This window comes from Canis lupus, chromosome 16 (genome assembly GCF_011100685.1).
Source record: "Canis lupus familiaris isolate Mischka breed German Shepherd chromosome 16, alternate assembly UU_Cfam_GSD_1.0, whole genome shotgun sequence".
Classification (NCBI taxonomy): Eukaryota; Metazoa; Chordata; class Mammalia; order Carnivora; family Canidae; genus Canis; species Canis lupus.
Genome location: NC_049237.1, coordinates 30,567,569 through 30,580,051, shown reverse-complemented (window position 1 = coordinate 30,580,051; position 12,483 = coordinate 30,567,569). Strand labels below are relative to the sequence as shown.

Genomic DNA, 12,483 nt, shown 5'->3' with positions numbered 1-12,483 from the left:
AAAACAACTGTGGGAAATTACATTTCTAAGAAGATGAAGCATTCCTATTTCCCTATTCCTCCCACTAGGTACAACTAAAAACTTGGACATTATAAATAAACATAAGAAGACTCTGAAGGGTGAAGAAAAGACAGATTGGCTGAGGATCTGAGAACATAAGGAACAGGACAGTAATGATTTCCTTGAGTTTTCTTTTTGCTTTATACATTCCCTACATAGAGTTGAAACAGATACTGACACAGAAATACCAACACATAAGAAGAAAAAGAGCCCCCCAAAGCCTGCCCTCTTTTTTCAAAGGACCAGGAAAGACAGAAAACTCTTGGACAAGAGCCACTCTATTTCAGTCAAATAACACAGAAAACAAACAAACAGAAACAAAAACCTGTGCCAAACCCTCATCCACATCAGAAAAAGCCAAAAGAGGAACCTAGAGTTCCACTCTCAAGACAGTATAGGCAGGTATCTCAGTACCTCTGCCAGAGTGATGTCAGAGATGACCAAGTGGGAGCTTGACTTTGAATCCTTTTGACTAGTAACAAGTGTCCCACTCACGAAGTATCAGAGGAGACTACATAAGAAGCCTGAGTTTCAATACCTACCCAGCACTGACAAGCTGCCTCAATTTATTTCTGCTAGAGTGGCATCAGAAGAGGCCTAGTGAAGAGTCAGAACTTCCACCATTACCCAGAGGAGGTTCCTCCACCCTCAGCTGTCACTGAATGGTGAGTAGGGACCATGGACTTCTGACTCCACCTAGTACTGAGAAGGCAGCTCCTAGCCATCCCCAACTTAGCCTGTCAAAGTGGTATAAGACAAAACCAGCTAAAATAGAAGATTTAAATAATAACCAGAATCCTGTAATATAATATGAACATCTTAGTTTGAATGGAAAATCATCATCATACCAAGTATCACAAGGAGCTCAATCAGAATAAAAAATGGACACCAAATATATATCAACACTGAGATAACAAAGACATTATTTCCTGACAAAAATTTATTTTATTTATTTTTATGGGTATTTTATGAGAACTTTTTATTTTGAAATTTTTAACTTTCATTTTAAAAGTACAATTAATTCTCATTACCTTGGCCTGACAAAAATTTTAAAGCAGGTATTGTAATAATGCTCCAATGAACAATTACAAAAAATGCTGGAAACAAAAAAAAGTCTCAGCAAAGAAATAGAAGATGGGAAAAATGCAAAAGGAAACTTTCTAACTGAAAAATAGAGTATTCAAAATAAAAATAAATGGGCTCAACAACAAAATGTAGTGAATAGAGAAAAGAGTCAATAAACTAGAATATAGAGGAATAGAAATTACTCAGTTTGAACCACAGAGAGAATATGGACTAAATAAATATCATGAGAACCTGAAAGACAGATGAGACTATAACAAAAGATTTACCATTCATGCCATTTGAGTCTTGGAAGGATACAAGAAGGAATGTGAGGCTGAAATGGAATTCTTTACACAAAACTTTCCCAAATTTGACAAGAGACACAAACTGGCAAATAAAAGAAGTGAGTGAATCCAAAACAGGATAAAACCAAATAAATCCATGCTAAGACAGATCATAAGTAAGCTTTAAAAACTAAAGAAACAGAAATAAAAAATCTTGAAAGCAGCACAAAAAATGACACCTTATCTACAGAGGAAAAACAGTTTGAATGACAGTGTGTCCCTTGTCAGAGGTCTTGGAGGCCAGAAGCAAATGTCACAATATTTTTCAGGTTCGACAAAAAAAAAAACTGGTGAGCCAGATTCTTCTACCTAGACAGTATCCTTCAGGAATGAATGGGATAATCAAGATATTATCAGGTGAGAAAAACAAAGAATTTGTCACCAGCAGACCTACACTAAAAGAATGACTAAACAGAAATGAAATGACATGAAGGAAACTTGAAATATCAGGAAGGAAGAATACAGTAAACAAAAATATAGGTAAATAGAAAGGGCTTTTTCTACCTTTTGAGTATTATAGATTATATTTGATGATAGAAGCAAAAATTACAGCACTGTCAGATGCAGATCTACGTGAGCAGAGATAAAATATTTAGGATGATCATATTATAAAAATAGGAAAAGTGAAGGGACATAAAGTAAAGTGTGCTTTCTGCACTTCACTCAAATTGGTAAAATGTTGACATTAATACACTATGATAAATTATGTGCGTATAATGTAATACCCAGAGCAATCACTAAAACAAGCTATAAAAAAGATACAGTCAAAAACACTATAGATAAAACAAATCAAAATTCTAAAAGATATTCAAGTAACTTAAAGAAAGATAGAAAACATAAAACAGAGAAACAAAGAGAACAAGTGGAAAACAAAAATTATAAGGCAGACTCAAGTGTTTTTCTCAGAGAAATGAGAATTCTGTTCACAAAAACCTATATAGGAATTTCTGTAGCAGCTTTATTCATAATAGACAAAAACTAGAAACAACTCAGATGTTCTTTAATAGGGGAATAGGGGCAGCCTGGGTGGCTCAGCGGTTTAGCGCCGCCTTCAGCCCAGGGTGTGATCCTGGAGACCTGGGATCGAGTCCCCTGGGGCTCCCTGCATGGAGCCTGCTTCTCCCTCTGCCTGTGTCTCTGCCTCTCTCTCTCTCTCTCTCTGTCTCTCATGAATAAATAAATAAAATCTTTAAAAAAAATAGGGGAATAGTTAAACTGTAGTACATACACAATGTTGAAGACTACTCAGTGATTAAAAAGGAGCAAACTATATGATACATACAACCTGGATGTATCTCTGGATAATTCTATGTATGAGTAAAGCAAATTCCAAAAATTATATTTATATATATATTCCATTTATATAACATTCTTGGAATGAAAAAACTATGGATTTCTTATGGTTGGTCTGTGCATCGTATATCTTTCCTTATCCCTTTACTTTCAACATATTTGTATATGTGAATCTAAAATGTGTCTCCTGTAGGCAAAACAGGCTATGTCTTTTAATTCACTCGGACAATCTCTGTCTTTTAATGGCTATGTTTACACAACTTCTATTTAATGGAATTATTATGTGTTAGAGCTTATGTCTGCTATTTTCCATTTTGTGATCTCTGTTTTTCATTTTTGTTTTCTTTTTCTGTGTGTTATGAGTTATTTGATTTTTAGTATTTCATTTTTACTTATCTATATGGTTTCTGAGTGTATGTTTTTAGTAGTTGCTTTATGTATTACATTTTATACAAAACTTAACACAGTCTACCAATGTTGACATTTTACCAATCTGAATGAAATGTAGAAACCATGCCTTAATTTCTCTTTCCCCTTTTATAATATAATGCTCAAATATTCCCCCTATGTTCATTTAAATGCTCATCAGAGTGCTATAATTTTTGCTTCAATCATCAAACTTAATTTAAAATATTCAGTATCACAATAACCTATTGCACTTATATATGTTCACTGATACCACACTGGTGGTGAAAGATTTTTACCCTTTCCATTGTTCATTCATTTTTTTTTTTTTTTGGATGTTTCCTTCTGTAATTTCTTGTTTAAGAGAGTTCTGTTAGCCCTTCTTTTAGAATAGGTTTATTGGCAATGATTCCCTTAGTTTTCCTTCATCTGAGAATGTCTTGATTTCTATGTCATTCCTAAGGAATATTTTCACTGGATATAGAACTTGGGGTTGAAATTCCTTTTCTTTTCACACTCTAAAATGATGTTACTTTTTCTTGGTCTCCATGCTCTCTGATGAGAAATCTGCTATTTCTAATTGTTGAATTGTTTTCCTCTGTATGTGGTAAGGTATTGTTTTCTCACTGCTTTCGAGATTTTTTCTTTGTCTTTAATATTCAGAATTTTGACTGCACTGTTTTGATGTGGGTTTCTGTAAGTTCATCATGTTGTGGTTCTTTCAGCTCCTTGAGTCTGTAGGTTTATGTCTTTTGCCAAATATGGAAGTTTCAGCCATTATTTCTTTAATTACTTTTTCTGCTTCACTTTACATTCTTCTGGGGGACTCCAGTGATACACCAGGTTGCTGAAGTTCTGTCATTTTCTCTCTTTTTTTGGTATATTTTTCTATGCTTTTAAGATTTTCCTTTTTCCCTGCCCATTCTGATGTTGTGTTCATCCACTGATATTTTTATTTTAATTAATATATATTTCAGTTCTAAATTTTTTCATTTATTTATTTTTATATCTTCCATTGCTTTGCTGAAACTTTCTGCTTCTTTACTTTATTCAGTCTTTCCTTTTTTTCTTTATTTGTTTTAAGAATTTTTAAAATTACTCCTTGACACACTTTTATGATGGTTGCTTTATCACTGTAGGATAATTCTGTCATCATCTCAATGTTGGTGTCTACTGATTATCTTTGTCTTTCTTCATTCAAGTTGAGATTATCTTCATTCTTTTTGATGCATAATTGTCGATTGAAACCTGGACAATTTTATGTTATGTTATGAAACTTTGGACTTATTTAAAACTTGTTTTTTTATCTGTCTTTGTATGATACTGCTCTGACAAGGAAAGAGGGTGTGGAAGAGCTCTGCATTGTTGCTTTGCATATCAAATAAAAGTCTAGGATCTTTCATTGGCCTTCACTAACATCCAATTAAGGGTGGGCAGCTCCTCATTACTGCTGGGCAGAGATGGGAATTCCAGCTAGGACAGCAAGAAATGCTTTTTATTGCTCCCCAGGCAGCTTCCACTGAGTCACTAAGGGAGAGGGCAGGGGTTGTGTTACTGCTGGATGGTGGTAAAAGTTCTTACTCCACTAGGCCTCTTCTAATTCTATTCCAGCAGGAAATAAGTAGGTTTCCTCATTATTGTTGGGTGGGTGAGTACGGAGAAAATGTCCAGGCTCCCCACATTGTCTCTGGTGATGCCATAGAAAAGGAGAAGGGGACACTTCACCATCTAAGAAGGATAAAACTATTAGTATAATGCTCAACCTCTTCTGACACCACCATAGTGATAAGGTGTTAAAATGCCTCATGTTAGCTTGGTGAGAATGGAAATCTAGACTTCTAGTTTGGCCATTGTAGACTTGGGTGAAGTTGAAGTATGTTCTGTGGTGTTTGGCTCAAGAAGAGTAATTATTGCCCTAAAATTTTTCATTCTCTTATGTTACTCCTTTCCTGGTCCTTTTGTTAAGGCGGCAGCTTTTTGTTTGTTTTGTCTTTTTGGTATATGCAAATTTTCAAGTTGCTCCTTCCAGTCTGGGACATACGAGGCAAACTGAAAACCTAGGGAATTCACCATGTATTGTCCCTCAACTTGAAGTCCCTAGCCATTCTGCTTTTTTCTTTCCAATTTATCTGAATCTCATGGTTGTTTTGTATATAATGTTCAACACATTTTGTTGTACCTGGTGGGAGGAATAGGAAAAAGTACATGTGTTCCATCTTCCTAAAATCAAACTTCTTTAGATTCCTTTTTGCATCTTCTTGTTCCCTGAAATAAAATATATTATAGCCAGGAGAACATAATCCTTGTACAGCAGCTTGATACTTTCTCATAGTCTGTTTGCTAAACTTGGATATCTTTGCTCCTATATGTAGACCAAAGATCAATATCCAAAATAGAGAAGGAAAAGAAAACAATTTAAAATAACCTGTACTTTCTTTATTGTATATAAATATCACCCATTGACAACTTCTCTTACACCTCTGGGCAGCAGTCTTACTCCTTTTTGGTCTTCTGGTTTCTAATGTAATTTAAACATGTGCATACTGTTTCCAGCATTTTTAGAGGTTTGCATATTTTCAATCCTACATGCTACAATTTTTAATCTTAAAAAACAATTTTTTACTTTACACTATCATTTATTTAGTGCTATTATGTATTTCGCCAAGTGACATGTGTTTTGCCAGGTGACTATACTATTGTTAATCTTAAAATGATATGAATATAGGTTTTAGAGCTATTTATTCATAAAACATATTTTTTAATATTTATTTATTTATTTATTTATTTATTTATTTATTTATTTATTTTTATATGAGAGAGAGAGAACATGTGTGAGCAAGGGGAAGGGCAGAGAGAGGAGAAAGAGAATCTCAGATTCTGCATTGAGCACAGAGCCCAAAGCAGGCAGGGCTCAACCTCACGACCCCCAGATCATGACCTAATCTGAAATCTTGAGTTGGACACTTAACCAACTGAGCCATCCATGCTCCCCTCATAAAATGTATTTGTTCATAAAACATACTGACTTCACAGAAAAATAAGCAGACATTGTCCCAGCCTTCACGAATTTTGCAATCTAATGAGAGAGAGAGAAAGAGATAAAAAAGTAAGCAAACAAAAATATACAGTAACTACATGTTGTGAATGTTCCAAATGACTTTAAAACAGAGAAGAGTAGAGAATAACAGGGTAATGCAATTTAGAAATTTTGAGTCGTCAAGGAAGGCTACACTAGGGAGGTCATATTTAAGCTAAGCCTCAAAGGAACAAAAAGAAGTCAGCCCTACAAAGCATGAAATAGAAGGTGTTCTAGGCAAGAAAGGACAAGAGTAAAAGTAGAGTATATCACAAACTAATGCACAAGGTGTAGTGAATGACCTCACTACATTCTGAAACTGCCTTCCAAGGACCATTTCCACTTTGGCTTCCTTCAACTTTTCAAGATGTTGTTTCTGCCTACCATCTGCTCAAGCAGAAGGTGGTCAAGCCTCTGGGATGTTGGCAGTGCCAGTTTTCCTGGTGCTCCAGAAGCCTCCGGTCACTAGCTGATTACCCATTCCATCCAAATTCAAAAATCTCAAAACAATAACATTTTCTAATCTATCCAATCTCCAAAGCACAAGCCACAAGGAAAGTAACAAAATGAAAAGGAATGTTTTGATGAAATAATTTTAGACTGTGGATGGAGAATGGAATGCCAGGGTTCCTGTGCTAATTCTGCCATGTGTTACATGTATAGGCAATTGCCTTCATGACAAATTACTCTTTTCTCCCTGGGAGGATAAAATCTTAGAGGTAGGAAGGACCTTAGAGATTCAGCACTATAGCTTTCCTAGCACAACCAGGTATACACTAATTTTCAACCTCCATATCCACAGATCTATCTACTACATCTCACAGCTGTTACACTCAGAAAACCTGCCTTATCCGAGTTCCCAGGAATTTAAACTAGAATAAATGCTAAGTGATCAGTCTACATGGGAATGTAGGTATATAGTATTTATAAGTATAATCTATACACATTTTTAAGACAAAAGTATAAAATAGTTGCACAAATGCTTTGATTTCCTCAGAAGAACAGCTATACATATGCAAGGAAATGATGTTAGAGAAGAAGCCAAGTACATATAGTTTTTCTACCTCGATGTATATTCCTACCTCTGCTAAAGGCAAAGATAGTTAACTAGTAATTGCCTCAGGAAAATGAGACACAGAGAGCATTTTCTCTTTTCAGATAATGCTGAGCATTTTTTCCAGAGACGAATAAGACTTGACAAGAGGGAAAAGTATGGAAAAGATTTGTTTTCAGGTGATCCGAACACCAACTGTCAGCCTCAAAGGAAAATAATATGCAAGACAGAAATAAAAATGAATGACGACTTAATCAGGACATTATTAGAAAGGGCATGGAGAATTTTAACTATACCACTTCAAAGTTGTTCTACTTTCCAAAATCAAGGCATAATCTATGGCCAAAGATGAAGCTAGCAAGAATTCAGATCAGCTTTATTTTTCTGAGATCTTAAAATTTTTTTCTACTTCAGCCATAAGTAATTTACATAAATATAGTTTGACTCCAGTGATATCCTCCACCTTATCCATTGCCTAGTGAGATTATTTGACCTGACAATATCCACTGTACCTCTTCCAGGACGAACATCTTCCAAAGCATCTTCTGTAAGTCCCATTAAAGATTCAAGATATGTCTCAGAAAAAAAGATTCCATGTGAAGTTAAATTAAGAAATTAAAGCTAAATGAAGCTACATGCATCTTCTTCAAAGATTTTAGCAAAATAAGCTGGATTTCCCATGTCCATTTGAGCAAAGAACACCTCTATGCAACAAGAGAGAGAGTCTAGTGTTCCTTAAAACATAACTTGGGAACAAAACCCATGGCACTCTAATCAAGCTGCACTGTCCATCCACAATTCATACTTGTGTCAGCGGCATATATATTAAAATTGGAGAGATTCAGAGAAGATTAGTATGGTGCCTGCCCAAGGATGACATGTAAACCACAATTCATGGAATCCCTGTGTGAAACCAAAATTTATTTCCCCTTTAATGCTACAAAAATGTTCCATGGGTTATGAATCTGATCATTTGCCACTTAAGATGCACAGATTTATGGTCTTAGAACTCTCAAAAGAAAGGATATTTTTCCTTTATTCTCCTAATCTACTTCAATGCTTGTATCCCACAATGTGATTATCTAATCTAGCTTTGTAGCCCAGAGTAAGTAAGTTTATGTTGAGTAATAAATACTTAAGAATAACCAAGAACATCATGAAACAGAATAATAAGGGTAAAAGTAGTATAGGAATTTGCCTTACCATATATCAAAATATACTAAAAATTCACTTGAATATGATCAGTGTGATAGTGCATAGGAACAGACAAATAGATTATGGGAACCAAAGAAAAAATCCAAAAATAAATCCAAGAAAATATAATTATTTAACAAGCAACAAAAGGGCATTTGAATTCAGTGGGTAAAGATGATATACTTTAAAAGAATATGTGAACAAAGTCATATTTTTAAAAGAAAACAAAATTATATCCCTTCCTCACACCATATACAAAATAAATCACAAATGGACTATAAACTTAAATTTATTTTTTAATGAAATAATATACTGTTAGAAAATCTAGGAGATTAAATGTTAAAAATCTAAAGAAAAGAAGACATTCTAAACCAAACAAGAAACCTAGGCCTACGAATAAATAAATTTAAAATATGTAAGCTTTTGTATGCCAAAATACATAATAAAAATAAATGAAAAAATAATGCAGATGATAAACTAAGTACTGTTGTTTGAAATACACAGGGATTGTTGTAAAAAAACAAGAAAAATACAAACAACCCTATAGAAAAGTTGGCAAAAAGTAGGCAAAGACAATTCACAGCATAGAAGCTTTTAATGACAAAATTAATACTAATTAGGAAAATTCACCTTTACATAACCATAAAATAAAACTTTATACCACTAAGATTAGCAAATATTTTTTAAAAACAGTATGTTACTGGCAAAGATAGGAGATGAAAACATAAATTGTTACCGTCTTTGTAAAATGTAGAAAGAAATCTGGCAAGAGCAATTAAACGTAAACATACGCCTGATCCCACCCCAAAAGTAACTATACTCATACCATTTGACACTGAGTTCCTGCTTTTGGTCTTATTTCCTATTGAAAAGAAAAATCCTCAGTTAATATGAACATATGTATATAGATGATTAATATGAAACTATTTGCAGTGGCAAAAGATACAAATGAGTTTTTCTTTCACTGGGAAGGAGAAAGATGGAAAAAGAAGAGGATTAAGAGGACACTTACCCTGATGAGCGTTGAGTAACATAAAATTGTCGAATCATGATGTTGAACACCTAATACTAATATAACACTGTATGTTAATTATACTTGAATAAAAAATTTTAATTAATTTTTTAAAAAAGCATGGATCCTATGAACAATGAAGAAAATCTGGATCAACTAAAAATCATACCTTTTCTTGACACCATTAAAGAAGCTGGAATAGCCAGAGATGGACAGGTCCCTCCCAGGGGAAGACAAAATAGATTGATTTGCTTGTGACAGAACACAGGGAAAGAAAGGAGCTGGCTATTCAAGCTACTTCCATGGGTTCATTTGGGGCTTTTTCACAGAAACTTATCAGGCAGTCACCAAAAAATACTGGTGATAGGACAGGGGAACAGAACAAGCCCCCCCACACACATCTGCTTTGTAGTGTAGATATGCAAGAGGGGATGAGGACCCACTGTGGAAAAGGCATAGAGCCATAGAGCCTCATCACCCCTAATCCCCCACCACAGACATTTTTCTCATTTCAAACCAAAGCCTTAAGCTTCTAAAAAAAAAAGGTTTTTAAAATGCTGTTACCTGCAGGGTACACATCAAGACCCATGATAGTTCATGAAAGGATAGAAGATAAAACAGAACATTTCCACTACTGATGGAAAAATTAATAATAATAATAATAATAATAATAATAATAAAAACATTGGATCGTAGACTCATTATTAATGCCATTAAAGGTTACTTACCACTGAAAAGTAAATCAGAAAATCTCTTCCATACAAGATTTTCCACAGATACAAAGCTTTGGTTGTCATGGAGAGGAGACTCCAGAAGGCCAAGAAAATCGCATGCTAAGACCCAGGCATGCTGGTCCAGTCTAAGGGGCTAGATCAGAATCACCAAGACTAGCTTGGCAACGCACTAAGTAGAAAGAATTGTGGTGGAGGGAGGGGGGGGAAGTGGGGGGGGAGGTGGGGGGGCACTTAGAGACAGACCTTCCTGTGTGCAGGTGTTGGTAGGCTCAAAGGTGAGAGTAGAACACAAACACCAATAAAAGCCTTCTGTCACCACAGCTACCGCCCTAAGGCCAAGGCAACAATAGATGAACACTTGAGGACTTTTTTGGTAACAGTTTAATTGAAATACAGCTCACACACATTCAACTAATCACTTAAAGTGTACAGTTTAATTATTTTTTACTACCTTTACAGTTTTGTGCAGCCATCACCACAATTTTAGGACATTTTTATCTCCCCAAAAAGAAACTCCACACTATTTAGACAGCCCCATCTCATCCATCTCAGTGACCCCTCCCCAACCAACCAGCTCTAAGACAAACACTAATTTACTTGTTGCTTCTATGAATTTGCCTATTCTGGATATATTCTGCATAAATTAAATCATATAATTTGATTATTAATTGTGGCCTTTTGAGACTGACTTCTTTCACTCAGTGTTTTTTAAAGGTTCATCTATGTCACAGCATCTATCAGTACTTCATTACTATATAGCCAATATATATTCCATATTTTGTGTATCATTTCATCAGTTGGTGAACATAGGAGTTATTCTTTTAGCCAATCATGAATAATGCTGCTATGAATGCTCACATACATTTTTTTAAGGATTTTATTTATTTATTTGAGAGAGAGAAAGAGTACAAGCAGTAGGGAGAGGGAGAAGCAGACTCCCCGCTGAGCAGGGAGGCTGATGTGGAGCTCAATTCCAGGACCCTGGGATCATGTCTTGAGCTGAAGGCAGATATTAAATGGACTGAGCCACCCAAGCACCCCTCACATACAATTTTTGTGTAGATATATCTTGTTTTATGGGATGTATATACTTAGGAGTAGAATTGCTGGGTTATACGGTAATTATACATTCCATTTATTGAGGAACTACCAAACTATTTTCTAAAGTACCTGTATTATATCCACTCTCAGCAGCAGTGTATGGGGTTTTGATTTACCTAACACCTTGCCAAAACATATTATCAGTCTTTTAAATTGCATCCATTCTAGTTGGTGGGAAATGGTATCTCATTGTAGTTTGGATTTGCATTGTCCCAGTGACTAATGATGTTGCACATCTTTACATATATTTATTGTCCATTTATTTATATGTCTTCATTGGGAAAATTATTATATAAATCATTTGCCCATTTTTAATTGAGTTATTAGTCTTTTTACTATAGAGTTATATGAATATTTTATGTTTTATATGTAACTGTTACTTTATGTTTTATACGTAATTCTGATATATAATTTGTAAACATTTTCTCCTGTTGTGTGGATTATCTTTCACTTTTTTCCCCAGCTTTATTCAGATACAGTTTACATGTATATATTATGAAATGTTTACCCCAAAAAGTTAGTTAACACATCCTTCACCATATATAATTACAATTTTATTGTTGTTGGTACTATAGTTAGAATACAACTCTACTTACATAGCAACTTTCAAATATATAGTTGATGCTTCCAGTACTCTGTTGAATAGGCATGGGAAAAGTGGGCACACTTGTCTTGTTCCTTAACTTAGAGGGAAATCTTTCAGCCTTTTATTTTTGAATATGATATGGGTTTGGGTATGGAGTATGGGTTTGTCATATATGACCTTTATTGTGTTGAGATATGTTCCTTCTATATACAACTTATTGAGCATCTTCATAATGAATGGATTTTTTTTTTATTTTGTCAAATGTTTTCTCTGCATCTGTTGAGATGGTCATATGATTTTTGGTCTTTCATCCTATTAATGTGGTGTATCATGTCTATTGATTTGCGTTTTTTGAACCATCCTTGCATTCCAGGGATAAATCTTGCTTAATCATGATATATATGATCATTTTAATGTGGTATTAAATTGGGTTCCATAGAATTTATTTCAGAATTTTTGCATCTGTATTTATCAAGAATATTGACCTGTAGTTTTCTTTTAATATAGTATACTTACTTGCCTTTTGTATCAGGGTAATGCTGGTCTCACAAAATAAATT

At 34.5% G+C, this 12,483-nt stretch overlaps 1 long non-coding RNA gene and 1 other non-coding gene across 3 annotated transcripts in view; one reads left to right on the top strand and one right to left on the bottom strand.

Annotated features, from left to right (window-relative positions):
* LOC111090166 overlaps positions 1-10,434 on the bottom strand; it is a 33,723-nt gene extending 23,289 nt beyond the window's left edge. For both annotated transcript variants that reach the window (XR_005371084.1, XR_005371085.1), the window contains exon 1: positions 10,232-10,434. This is a non-coding gene — a long non-coding RNA (uncharacterized LOC111090166). The remainder of the gene's footprint in view (positions 1-10,231) is intronic.
* LOC119869659 lies at positions 8,099-8,206 on the top strand. Its single transcript, XR_005371752.1, has one exon. It is a non-coding gene; the product is annotated as a U6 spliceosomal RNA (small nuclear RNA).
* Positions 10,435-12,483: the final 2,049 nt, after the last annotated feature.